At 37.9% G+C, this 12,193-nt stretch overlaps 1 protein-coding gene across 1 annotated transcript in view; it reads right to left on the bottom strand.

The window, feature by feature from the left end:
• Positions 1-10,065, bottom strand: part of FAM81A (family with sequence similarity 81 member A) — a 95,044-nt gene extending 84,979 nt beyond the window's left edge. The window contains exon 1 of the mRNA XM_003755710.2: positions 9,936-10,065. The gene's annotated coding sequence lies outside the window, so the exon portion shown is untranslated. The remainder of the gene's footprint in view (positions 1-9,935) is intronic.
• Positions 10,066-12,193: the final 2,128 nt, after the last annotated feature.

The following is a 12,193-nucleotide window of genomic DNA, read 5'->3' as shown; positions in this document are numbered from 1 at the left end:
GTCCCAACCTTTTACCTATAAGTATGTTCCCAAGGTTCTGTCCTGAGCACTACTCTCACTACTCTTAGGGATTTAATCAGCTCCTTTGGATTCAATTATCATCTCTATGAATATTTCTCTTTGCTGAGATTCAGTCCCATCTCATTACTGGATATTTTCAATTTACCATCCCATAATTATCTCAAACTGCACATAGGCAAAACAGAACTCATTATCTTTTTCAAACCCTTTTCTGAATTTCCTTATTTCTGTCAAGGGGACTACCATTCTTCTAATCACATAGGTTTGCAACCTAAGATTCATCTTTCACTTTTTACAGGCCTTCATCACCCTTTTTACCTGGCCTATTACAACAATCTCCTGTTTTTCAAAATCTATTGTCAAAATTTTCTAACTTTGAACCCTTCTTTTCTCCAGTTTACATGTCACATAGCTAACAGGGATATTCCTAAACAATGAGTCTGATTGTGTCATCCTTGCTCAAGAAGCTAAAGTGGATCTGTCACTTGAAGGATTACATACCAATTCCTCTGTCTAGCATTTAAAGTTCTTTACCATCTGACTCCAATCTATCTTTCTAGATTTAGTACATGTTGTTCCCTTTTATACATTCTATCATCTAGCCGAAATAGCCTACTTGCTGTTCCTCAGACTCACACAACATTCTATTCCCTGAGTCCCTGCCTCAGCAAAGGCTATCCTGTCTCCATTCCTGTGTTGTATTCCCTCCTCATCATCATCTCTGATGAAAATCCCATCCCTAGTTTCCCTCAAATCTCAGTGATTTCAAGGTGAGCTATGACTACCTTGAAGCCTGTCCTGCTCCTTCCCTCAAGTGAATTACCATTACCCCACCTCCCACAATTATCTTATGTTTATTTTGATATCTATTTATATGAGCATATATTTCCCCAAAAAAAGTTAATCTCCCTAAAAGTACAGACTATTTGATTTTTTTGTTTTGCTTTGTTTTGAGCACAGTGCCTGGTACATAGCATGCAAAGTAATCACCTGAGGAATGGTCTGGAATGGAAGAATCTAGGAACTAAAGCCTAAATTCTGGCATTTACCACCTGGATCTGGAGCAAGTCACTTCATGATCTTGTAAGAAGGCAGGGCAGATGGGCTGGGAGAACAAGAAGGCAATAAACTGCCAATAAACTTCTCACCAACTCTAAGAAACTTATAGGTAGCATGGAACAGGGAGAGGCCAAGCCCAGGCGCAGGTCTTCTTCTACTAGCTGTACAGTTAGTTGATTGTAAAAGAAACTCTTTGTGGCAGTACTGCAGTTGTGCCAAGTCTGATTACCCTATTTATGCCTGTTTTCCACTATACCATATATGTACTAGGACAAGTTTCCGTCAAAGAGATCTGATACGAGATGCTGGAATTTTTTGGCACAGAGTAAAATAGGATGGACAATAATGCTTTTGTGTAAACAAAGGCATAACTGGCTACAGAAAAGACTAAAGTTGTAGGAAAATGCTTGCTCTTCTAAAACTGGAGCAGTAACAGATATGCCCCTGGCAATACTTCCTGCAGTTTTCCCTATTTTCCCCATGACAAAGACAAAAATCATAGGACACACAAACTCCTTCTCTGAAACATGAGTCCTCTCTGTGACCACCCTATGTGGAGAATCTTTATCACCTTTTGAAGACCCTCTGTGACAGAGAGTCCATTAACTTATATGATAACCCATTCCATTTTTGGACATCTCTATAGAGTAATTGGAAAAAAATATTAAGTTAAAATGTTTGCCTCTCTGTAGTTTCTAACAAATGGTCTTAGTTTTGTCTACTGAGGGAAGAAAAATAAGTTTAAACCTTCTTCTTTGTAACCATACTCCAATCATCTAAAGACAATGATCTTGCTCTAAGTCTTCTCTACTCTAAACGTCTCCAATTGATTTCATATGGTAAGATTTCAAGATTTCTCATCCTGAACACCTTCTTCTGAATGTATTCCAGGTCACAACACTCTTTCTAATACATAGCATCTTGAATGGAACATAGCATTCCAAATGTAGTCTGACCATACTATTATAAATGCAAGCACATTAGCTTTTTTTTGGGGGGGGGAGAGGGGGAGGTTGCTATCAGCTATTGTACCATACTGAGCTTACAATTCACCAAAACCTCTGGTTCAACTTTTTTTTTAAATTAACTGCATTTGATTTTATCTTATATTTATGAAAACGGTTTTTTAAATAAAAAAATTTTAATAAAAATCTTTTATTTTAACTTCCCAAATAGATTATAAGCAGATCCATGATGCAGAAATGTCTTTATGTCTTGAATCTTTGATGATGCTTTACTGTGCTCTGTTTATAAATACATAATAAATATCTGTTGATGTGATTTTTGAGTCTTGAAATCTATAGTTTCAAATGTTTCCTTCCTTTTCTTTGAGTGATATTTCCTTTGCCAATAGACATTGCCATTCCACCTGTAAGTTTGGCAGACTATTCCAGCTGGCCCTTCAGTAGAAAAAAAAGTCTGAATATTACTTTTTAGGGTGGATTGCTTTTTTAAAAAAATGCAGCAACTATATTTGGCAGGTTTTCTTTCTAACGTTTGAAAAAAATTCCCAAATGTTAAGGAATCTGCCAAATACAACAGCAAAAATAGAAAAACATTTTTCAAAAACTAATGTGTACATCCTAAGACATTGAGGAGCAAGCATTTTTGTACAACCTCAATCTTTTTCAATAGAGAATTATGCTTTTGTTTATTGTTTCACTGAGTACATAAAGACAAAAGTCATAAAAATATACCCTGTGCAACAAAGTACATTTTTTATGAGTTTTGTCTTTATGTTAAACTATGTCACAGAAAAATTCATCTATTAGTTTATTCATCTTTAGAATGAGAGAGTTGGATGACATTATCTCTAAGATTTCTTCCAACACCAAAAACCCTCAACTTTTATGACAGTGAATGTCTTTATCTGAAGTAATCACTTGGATTTGGTAAATTAATCTTATAACCATTTGGGAGAGAGCAGAAGGATCATAATTAATCATTTAAAAAGAAAAAAAACTGAAATCAACAACAAACAAGCTTAAGGCACTAGGAGTGTCTGAATAACATCTTCCCAGTTAAACAATTTTAAGAATCCCATAATGTGAAATCAACCCCCCACACATTCTCTCCCACATAAACATATTTTTTTAGAAGCTACACTAAGCAACAAAGCAGGCTCTCCCATTTAACTTCTCTAACTACCTTATTCAGAAAATTATCTCCCACCAAAGTATTCCTTGAAAAAACAAAGCTGACCACTACATAACAAGAACAAAAAACATTCTGAGAAACACTGAAAATTTCTATCTTGGCTTTTTTTTTTTTTACCAAGATCTGATTATGTGGCATTATATAAAAATTTCTATTAAATAAAGAATGAACATTCTTTTTTGTAACATTTTATTTATATTTGCTTTATTTTTTATATACTCAAAGATTCAAGAAATGTTCGTTTAAACAATTTAGATCGCAAATAAACTTATTTTTTTTAAATCAAGCACCCTCTGATTGGGGGGAGGAAAAACAGCAAAGGAAAGAGAAGGATTGCTGGCCACATACAAACAACAACTTATTTTAGTTTAGTGTGGAGGAAAAAGATCAGAGAGAAAAACAAATTCAACTCATTTTAGATGAAAAACATGAAATAGACATAAAACTTTATTTAAAACACATGCCAATTTAGGAGAAGATGGAAGAAAATGAGATAAGAGAAAGAGAAAAAAAAGAAAATTAAGAAAGAGAAAAGAGGAAGGACAAAAAAGACCAGGGAAAGGTCAGTTAGAGGGGGGAGGTAAAGGAAAGACACAAAGAGATCAGTAATAGGCTTTAAGGTAAATGTGTTAATTGAAATTAAATTGTTCTTGTCATACCCAGCTATTTTTAAAAATTCTTACAGTGGTTTTTAACTCTGTTGTCAGGCAGTCTGAGTTTTTGTTTTGGGGGAATTTTTTCACTAGCTATTATATATAAAGAGAACATGTTTTTTTAAAAAGGAAAAGGAAAACATCATTCATATTACTAAACTAAAAATGTTTTTTTAACTATTCTAAACTCAGTGCTTCATAGTAAGAACACAATTGTGTTAAAAAATGGCTTATCAATACTTTGGTTCAACCTTCCTAAGCTGAAGTTTTGTTACCACTACTCTAAGGCCCCATCCTGGTGTATAGTTTCTCAAAGACTTTTCGGATAGTGCTCTGGCAAGTCCATCAGTAAACAAGTATTTATTTATTAAGTACTTTACTATAATCCAGGGACTGTTCTACCTTGCAGTAGACCCAAATAAAAAAGTAAGGCAATCCTTGACCTCAGGTAGCTTTTAGTTTACTAATCTGGGAAGGCACTAGATATAGCACAATAAGGAGTTTTATGTTTTCATCCAGAAATCAGTCTAGCTAACTTCAGAGTGTCATCAACTCTCCAATCTAGAAGAATGGTAACCAAGTAATTCATTAATTTTAGCTAATTAACTAACAAAACCCAATTACTAAGACACCTAAGGATAAATATTTAATTCAGCACAGAATAAATTAGTCCATGAGTAGAAATATTGTTTCTCCTTCTCAAAATAAGGGAGATGAACATATTTTCCAGACAGTGAGGAAAGACTCAATGGAGAGTATAGAGGCAGCAGAGAGAAAGGAAATAACTGATAACAATGTTTCCAAAGTTGCAGAATAGATTATGATTAAGAGCATTTGCAGAGAACTTAGTCTTAAACAGGCTAAAGGAAAATCTTTTCCTCTATATTGAGTAAGTAAGAAAAGTTGAGTGGCAGTGATAATACAGAGAAATTCTGAAATGATGAAGAGCTCAAAGGAGTTGATGAAATGGTTAGGTAATGCCTCTTCCCCAGATTTCAACATGTGTCTGAGCAGACCCTCTTGTCTAAAAATACATACATATAGAGCACACTGTACAGATGGAAAATAAGCTGGACACAGAGTTGAAAAGGAATAGGAAGGTAGACTAGATTGTTTTGAGTAAATTGCAAAGCAGTTTTACTGACCCCAAACTCGTCATAACAGTAAAGGTCTATATATAATCTTCAGTTCAAATATTTTGCCATTATTGATGTATGCAATGAAACCTGGAATATCTGTCAAAAACTGAAAATAAGTATCATACAACAGCGATGATGTGGTAGGCATAAGCCTATAATCAACAAGGTATTCTAAAGAATTGGAGTAAAAAATATTCATTTTCCATTGGCTGCTCAGCTTGGTTTCAAATCTAGGAACATCAGCTTCCCTCAGGATAAAGTCATCACCTAAAATGCCACCTTCATGCAGACTGACTCAGCTTTTGATACTCAACACTTTCTCAATACTCTTAGTCCCTTGTTCTCTCAAAATGAGCAATAAATTCCTCCCAAATCCTCTTTTTAGAGGGCTCAGAATTTCCAGTCAACTCTTCATTTCTCACCAGCTGCTCTTCTTGGTTTTCATTCCATGAAAATGTTGTCCCATCCCAAAGAGATTATAAAGAAGGGAAAGGGACCTGTATGTGCACGAATGTTTGTGGCAGCCCTTTTTGTAGTGGCTAAAAACTGGAAACTGAATGGATGTCCATCAGTTGGAGAATGGCTGAATAAATTGTGGTATATGAATATTATGGAATATTACTGTTCTGTAAGAAATGACCAACAGGATAATTTCAGAAAGGCCTGGAGAGACTTACACAAACTGATGCTGAGTGAAATGAGCAGGACCAGGAGATCATTATATACTTCAACAACAATACTATATGATGACCAGTTCTGATGGAGCAGGGCCATCCTCAGCAACGAGATCAACCAAATCATTTCTAATGGAGCAGTAATGAACTGAACTAGCTATGCCCAGAAAAAGAACTCTGGGAGATGACTAAAAACCATTACATTGAATTCCCAATCCCTATATTTATGCACACCTGCATTTTTGATTTCCTTCACAAGCTAATTGCACAATATTTCAGAGTCTGATTCTTTTTGTACAGCAAAATAACGTTTTGGTCATGTATACTTATTGTGTATCTAATTTATATTTTAATATATTTAACATCTACTAGTCATCCTGCCATCTAGGGGAGGGGGTGGGGGGGTAAGAGGTGAAAAATTGGAACAAGAGGTTTGGCAATTGTTAATGCTGTAAAGTTACCCATGTATATATCCTGTAAATAAAAGGCTATTAAATAAAAAAAAAAAGAAAATGTTGTCCCAACTGCACCTCTCCCCCTTTTCAGTTTTCTTTTGTGTATTGTCTTCCCCCATTAAGTTGTAAGTTTATTAGAACTGTCTTTTTCTTATTTGTATTTCCAAACTTAACAAAATACCTGTCACAGGATAGGTATTTAACAAATGTTTATTGACTGTGGGCTAAGGATATCATCAAGGAATTGTATGATAAAAAGAAAAGGCATCATTTGACAATAGATGGCTAAAGCCATATGCTATAGGGAAAAATGAGGAAGATCTCTAGCACATTAGGTGAAATGTGCTACATCACACTTTATGGAAGACTTGACTGGGTTTTAATAATGCATGTTGGATGGAACCCTTGAGTTAATTAGATTACAGATACATTTGAGTTTTGGGGAGGAGCTCAACAAGATATTCTTCATCTCAGTAAAGTAGGAGGCAAGTTTATAAGTGTGAGAAAGGTGGGAGGCAGATTGGAGGGAAAAAGGAGTATAAAAATGTATGGAACAATCTCTGTTACAAGTTAAGAGATAAATAAAAGAATAAATAACAGCAGCAACTGTCCAGTTAAAGTTGGACAATAGCATGAATCTGTAGGGGATCCAGTCAGTAATTTTTTATCTATAAAATAATGCTCCGTAGTTTATGTTTGAGAGTTGAAAAATCAAATAGAGATAATCCAGGATTAGCTTTTGGCATGGAAATACTGGCAGAAGATCAAGGAAGCAAAGTATTCTAAAATGCTAGATAGGACTATATCAAAACAGCAGCTCTTCCTTATAGAGGACAGTTGAGGACTAATAGATTGGAAGAATAATAATAGAAAGAAAAGAGTTCACAAAGAAAGCTAAAAGCAATTTCAGTTCCATGAAGAACTGGGACTTGAAGGGTCAACCAGATTTTAGTCAAAAAGAAGACAGGGGAAGTTAGAGGTAAAGCAATTCTGAGTATCAAAATGAATCTCCAAGGTGTAGCCAAACCAATTGAAGCTCAATAGTGATGGAAACTATAGGAGTTGAAAAACTTTGAAATCAGATGCTAGGTGAGTAATTAACATAGACATTAAGTAAGAATAATGGCAAGAGACAGGGCAGAGAAGAAAATTTGAAGTCCTAAAGTTAGGTGGAAGAGTAGCATAAAAATTGATACCATCTTTTCTAGTCCTCCAGATGTCTAGATTTAGACATCTAAGTCTAAGTGCTCTAGACTTAAAAAGCAGCTTTTAGGAGGAGGAAAGAAAGTTAAGGCAAACCCTAGAAGGAAATTCATCTTTCTGGGATATTCCCTCTATTTAGTCAGGGATACAACGCATATTCTCAGAAAATTGTTTTGAAGCAGCTTGGTGGCTCAGTGGATGAAGTACTGGGCTTGGAGTCAAGAAGACATGAGATAAAATTCAACTTTAGATACTTACTAGCTATGTGATCCTAGGTAAGTGATTTAACTTTGTGACAAACCATTCCAGTACCTTTGCCAAGAAAAGTCCATGTACAGTGGTACCTGAAGTCATGAAGAGTCTGACACACCTAAACAACAACTGAGAGTGAGTTGTTCCAAGTCACAGAGTTAGAAGGACTTGAATTTTCATCTCTCAAACTCCAAGGTCCAGTCCCTTAGTAATTACACAACACAGACCCTCTCTTTGCAATAGTTAAATTGACAAATATTTTGTTTCCAAACTAGCACACTTTTAGATTTTTTTTTTTTATGTTTGCTCAGAATATATTTCCAGATCATGGTAATCATACTGAATGCTTCTCCCCACATCCCAGTCACATATTTATAAAAATATATTTGAGCTAAAATGAACATCCTTAGTAAGATGATAAGATGAGATATTAATTCATACTTTCAGAGCCCTTAAATCTACACACACAAAGATGTAAGGTACATATGAAAAGTACTCTTCTCAATTTACAAACAGGTAATAAAAGTTCATCAAAGTCACACAACTACAATTAAATTTTTCTAATGCTCTTTCCACTATACAATACTGTCTGAAGACAGAAGTCATAAAAAAATAAACCCTAGAATTTTGCTAAGTTTAAGATGAAGAGTTTATTATGAGTTAATTATGTGGATATGAGCTCTGTGTTCATAGTATTAGCTTGCTGAGTCTAATTCCTATGTTGCTCTCTCTCTCTCTCTCTCTCTCTCTCTCTCTCTCTCTCTCTCTCTCTCTCTCCCTCCTTCTCTTTTCTTTTCTCTCTCTCTCCTTTCTTCCTCTCTTTCTCTCTCTCTCTTCCCCTCTCCCTCTCTTTTTCTCCCCTCCCCAGCTCTCTCATTTACCTCCCCCTACTCTCTTCTCTTGACTTCTGGTCACTGCCCAGGCAGCAGCTGATTTGCTAAAGCCTCTGCATGGCTCTAATAATAAAATATACTTCTTTTCACAGATAGTTAAATATGGATTTAAAATCTAAAACCTGGATTTTAAAAACTAAATTGTAGCTGTGTACCTATTTCTTTAAGTTTTAAACTGAACCTACCTTTGTCAAACTTAGCAGTTTTCGTTTATTCATGTTAAATCATTAACATTACCATACACAGACTAAGCAGAGTGCCAAAAAAAAAAAAAAAATCTCATACATAATAAAGAAATGACTCACATCATTCCCAGACTCATCTACTATTGGGTTTTGATTTTACCTGTGAAAAATAACAAAGTTACTTTCAGGTCCTACACTCCAGAAAAACAGAGCTCAAGAGGTTCCCAGTTGTGCCGATGATTTAGACAACTAGAAAGCTCACAAAAAGTGGACAATATTAAAATGACTGTTCTCACAACGATCTTTGATTAAAAAAAACAAAAAACAAAAACTACTGGCATTTCTCTGTATTCCCAATCCATTCCATAAAAACGAGTATTAAATGATTAACCCTTTTTGTCTCCAATCTGTTTTTTCCAAATAATGAACTCTTCTCTTTCCAATATTTTTTTTTTCCTCTTTAGATAATGTGCTCTTTCTCAATTCCCATCACATTAATAACAACAAAAAATAGGATGTTTGGTAGAGCTAGAATAATAATGATTGAGTTATTCATCACTTTAATGTTTTCAAAGTGCTTTTGGATCCTCAAAACAGCCCTGTGATGTAAGTTGTAGTTATTTTTACACTGGAAGGAAACTGAAAACTGAGAACCGGGACTTGAGAGATGACCTAGTCCAATTTGGCCTCCCTCATTTTGCAGGCGAGGAAACCGAGGTCTGAAAAGTGACATGAGAGAGATCACCTTGTCCAACCTCATTCTGCAGGTGAGGAAACTGAAACCCATCAGAAATTATAGGATTGAAGTCAAAGGGACGTTCCAAATTTAAATCCTTGTTTGTCCTATTCTTTAAGTGAAATGAATAGCCCAAAGTCACCCAGAGACATTAGTGTTAAGGGCCAAATCAGATTCCCGGTCTCCGCACAATGCCCGCTCTAATGTAACTCAAAGCAACACGATAAGGGCTTTGTCGGCATGCACACTCCCAAGTCCCAGTGCAGTGTCAGTTGTCTGGGTCCAACTTCAGCCCCTCGGTACATCATGCACTCTTCTTGGCAGCAGCAGCCCTCCGCCCCTGGGTCTTGACAGGTCGCGCCCCTGCAGTACCCGACCCCTCACCCCCAGAATCCCCCCCCCTAGGAGGGAGGGGGAAACTACGAAGCCGTGGCCGTCTCAGCAGCAGCCTCCCTTCCTTCCTTCCCTCCCGCCTCCCGGGGTGGGTCCCGGCGGGAGCAGCACTCACCGGCACTGGGGGCGGGCGGGATGCGGCTACCCATTTCCTCCAGCCTCCCTGCTGGGTGGCGGCGGCGGTGGCAGCGGCCGAACCAAGGCGAACCAGGAGCGGAGCACGCGCCCCTCGCCGCCGACACCCCCCTCCCTCTCCACCGCACCCCTCCCTCCCCTACAGCGGGAAGCGCGGGCCAATCGGCTCAAGCCTAGCAGCCTCAGATCCACCGCGTGCCACCCCCCCCTACACCCCCCGCCCCTCCCTACACCCCCCGCCCCCCCGCAGCGGGTTAGCTCCTCGGCGTCTCGAGACCCGCCCCGACCCACTGCGCGCCGGAGCCTAGCGGTTTCCGGGAGCCCGTTGCCTGGACGCGGTTGCTTGGCAGCCCGAAGTGGAGGCTTTCCCCGCCAACCCATCCCTGACAGGTTGCACTGCCCCTCCTCCCTCCCGTTCCCACACCGAAAATAAACTCCCCTAGTCGTCGCTGTTGTTTCCCACCGAGCTCCAAGTAGTGGACGGGGCGGGGATTTCTCGCATAGAAAAATAAATCCCAGGGTTGGAGCGGGATGAGTCGTAGAAAAGGATGCAGCGCGGCATGGCCCGTAAAAATAATAATTATTGCCCTTTAAAAAACAACACCACCAACCAGCCACACTGGGGGGGAGGAGGAGAAAGGGGGGAGGGTGTGGGAGGAAGGATTGCAATAATTGCACCGCTTACGTCGCACCTGAGCAAGGTGTACCAATACTTGGAGGGTTTCATGAATTACCTTTCAATCCACAGCTGAGACTCAAGTTGGTTAATTCCCTGGACAGCTCCTCACTTAGTTTGCATCCTTTACTTTGCACTCCCTTCAGCAGGAGCGGCTCGCACCTCTGTCGGATTTGGGTTCTCTTCAAAATCCATTCTCTCTTTTGACTGCTTCCTTCCAATGCCCCTACCCCCTACCAAATCCTTTCCAGACTTCTGTCTATATTTTGTGTTCTGAGCGTGATGCACGAAGCAACCCACTTCATACATTCTGGAGGAAAAAAAATCTTCCTGGCATTGCACCTATCAGCAGCATCTTTTTTAAACAGCAATCATAGGACATAGGATCATAGATGCAGAGCTGGAGATCTTACAAAAAGTTCAAGCCCTCGTTTTATAGGTAAAGAAACTGAAGCAGATTTGTTTTTTTTTTTTCCTTTTTGTTATTTTTAAAGACATCTCCACTCACAAAGCTTCGGATCTGAAGAAAATTGATCCATTTTAGATGATATTGGCATTGAAAAATAATGCCTATTATAAAATAACAGTAATATTAAGTATTAACCATACTTATAAATAAATTAATCATACATATGAATGTATGCAGTACTGTTTTCAGGGAATGCAAGCTAACCACAACAACATAAAGAAAATTAAAATATTGTTTATTAGAAAAGGTTTCTAAAAAAGGTATCTCTTATAAGACCATTTTTAAAATACTCATTGGCAATTAAGGAAATTCGAATTAAAACAGGTTTAAGATATATTCCTGTTACACAAATAAAAAATAAAATACTGTTAAATCCAATATTGATGAAACAGATACACATAAACTGCTGATGGCAATTTCTTCTTAACTCCAACTAGCAGTGGCAATGTAATATATTGCCAGATTGCTTTTCAGAAAATGTTTAATCCTGGGTATTATTTTGAGCAGTGGAGACAAGAAGACCATCTTGATGGTAGCTGCAGAAGTATGCTAGAGACCCAATAAGGCCTTTTTCAAGAGAAGGAGCCAAGTGAATGTTAAGGATAACAATTGAAAAGATATTGCAGAAGTTGAAACTAGAGTACTTGGGCCGATTTTATATAGGGGTGGGAGAGTGGGGGGATGAAAGAAAAGAGAAGAATAAACAATAGCATACCGAGATCTCAAGCATAGTTATCTGGGGAGATGCTAATATTGCTTTCTTAGGTCCAGAAATCAATTCTCAATACATAACAAAAGTTTGCCAAAAGGGTATTCCAGAACCATTAAAGCCACATAGCAGGTCAATTAAGATCAAGTACACAAAGGAAAGCTAGAAGAATCAAGTTGAAGATATAACCAAGTTCATAGTGTCAAAGGACAATAATTGTTCCTTCTGTCCCAGAACTGCTTTTCCATGCCAGCTGGCACTCAATAGCCAGTGCCAGCACACAACTGCTGGAAGTGCACAGGTGGTGTCATAAATAGGAAGTTCAGAGGGAGGAGCAGGGAAGATGCTTGTGGGGGAAGAAGTTTGAGTAGTTCTGAGTGATGA

This window comes from Sarcophilus harrisii, chromosome 2 (assembly GCF_902635505.1).
Source record: "Sarcophilus harrisii chromosome 2, mSarHar1.11, whole genome shotgun sequence".
Taxonomy (NCBI): Eukaryota; Metazoa; Chordata; class Mammalia; order Dasyuromorphia; family Dasyuridae; genus Sarcophilus; species Sarcophilus harrisii.
The sequence above is the reverse complement of the archived record's forward strand: the minus strand, read 5'-3'. Positions and strand labels throughout refer to the sequence as shown.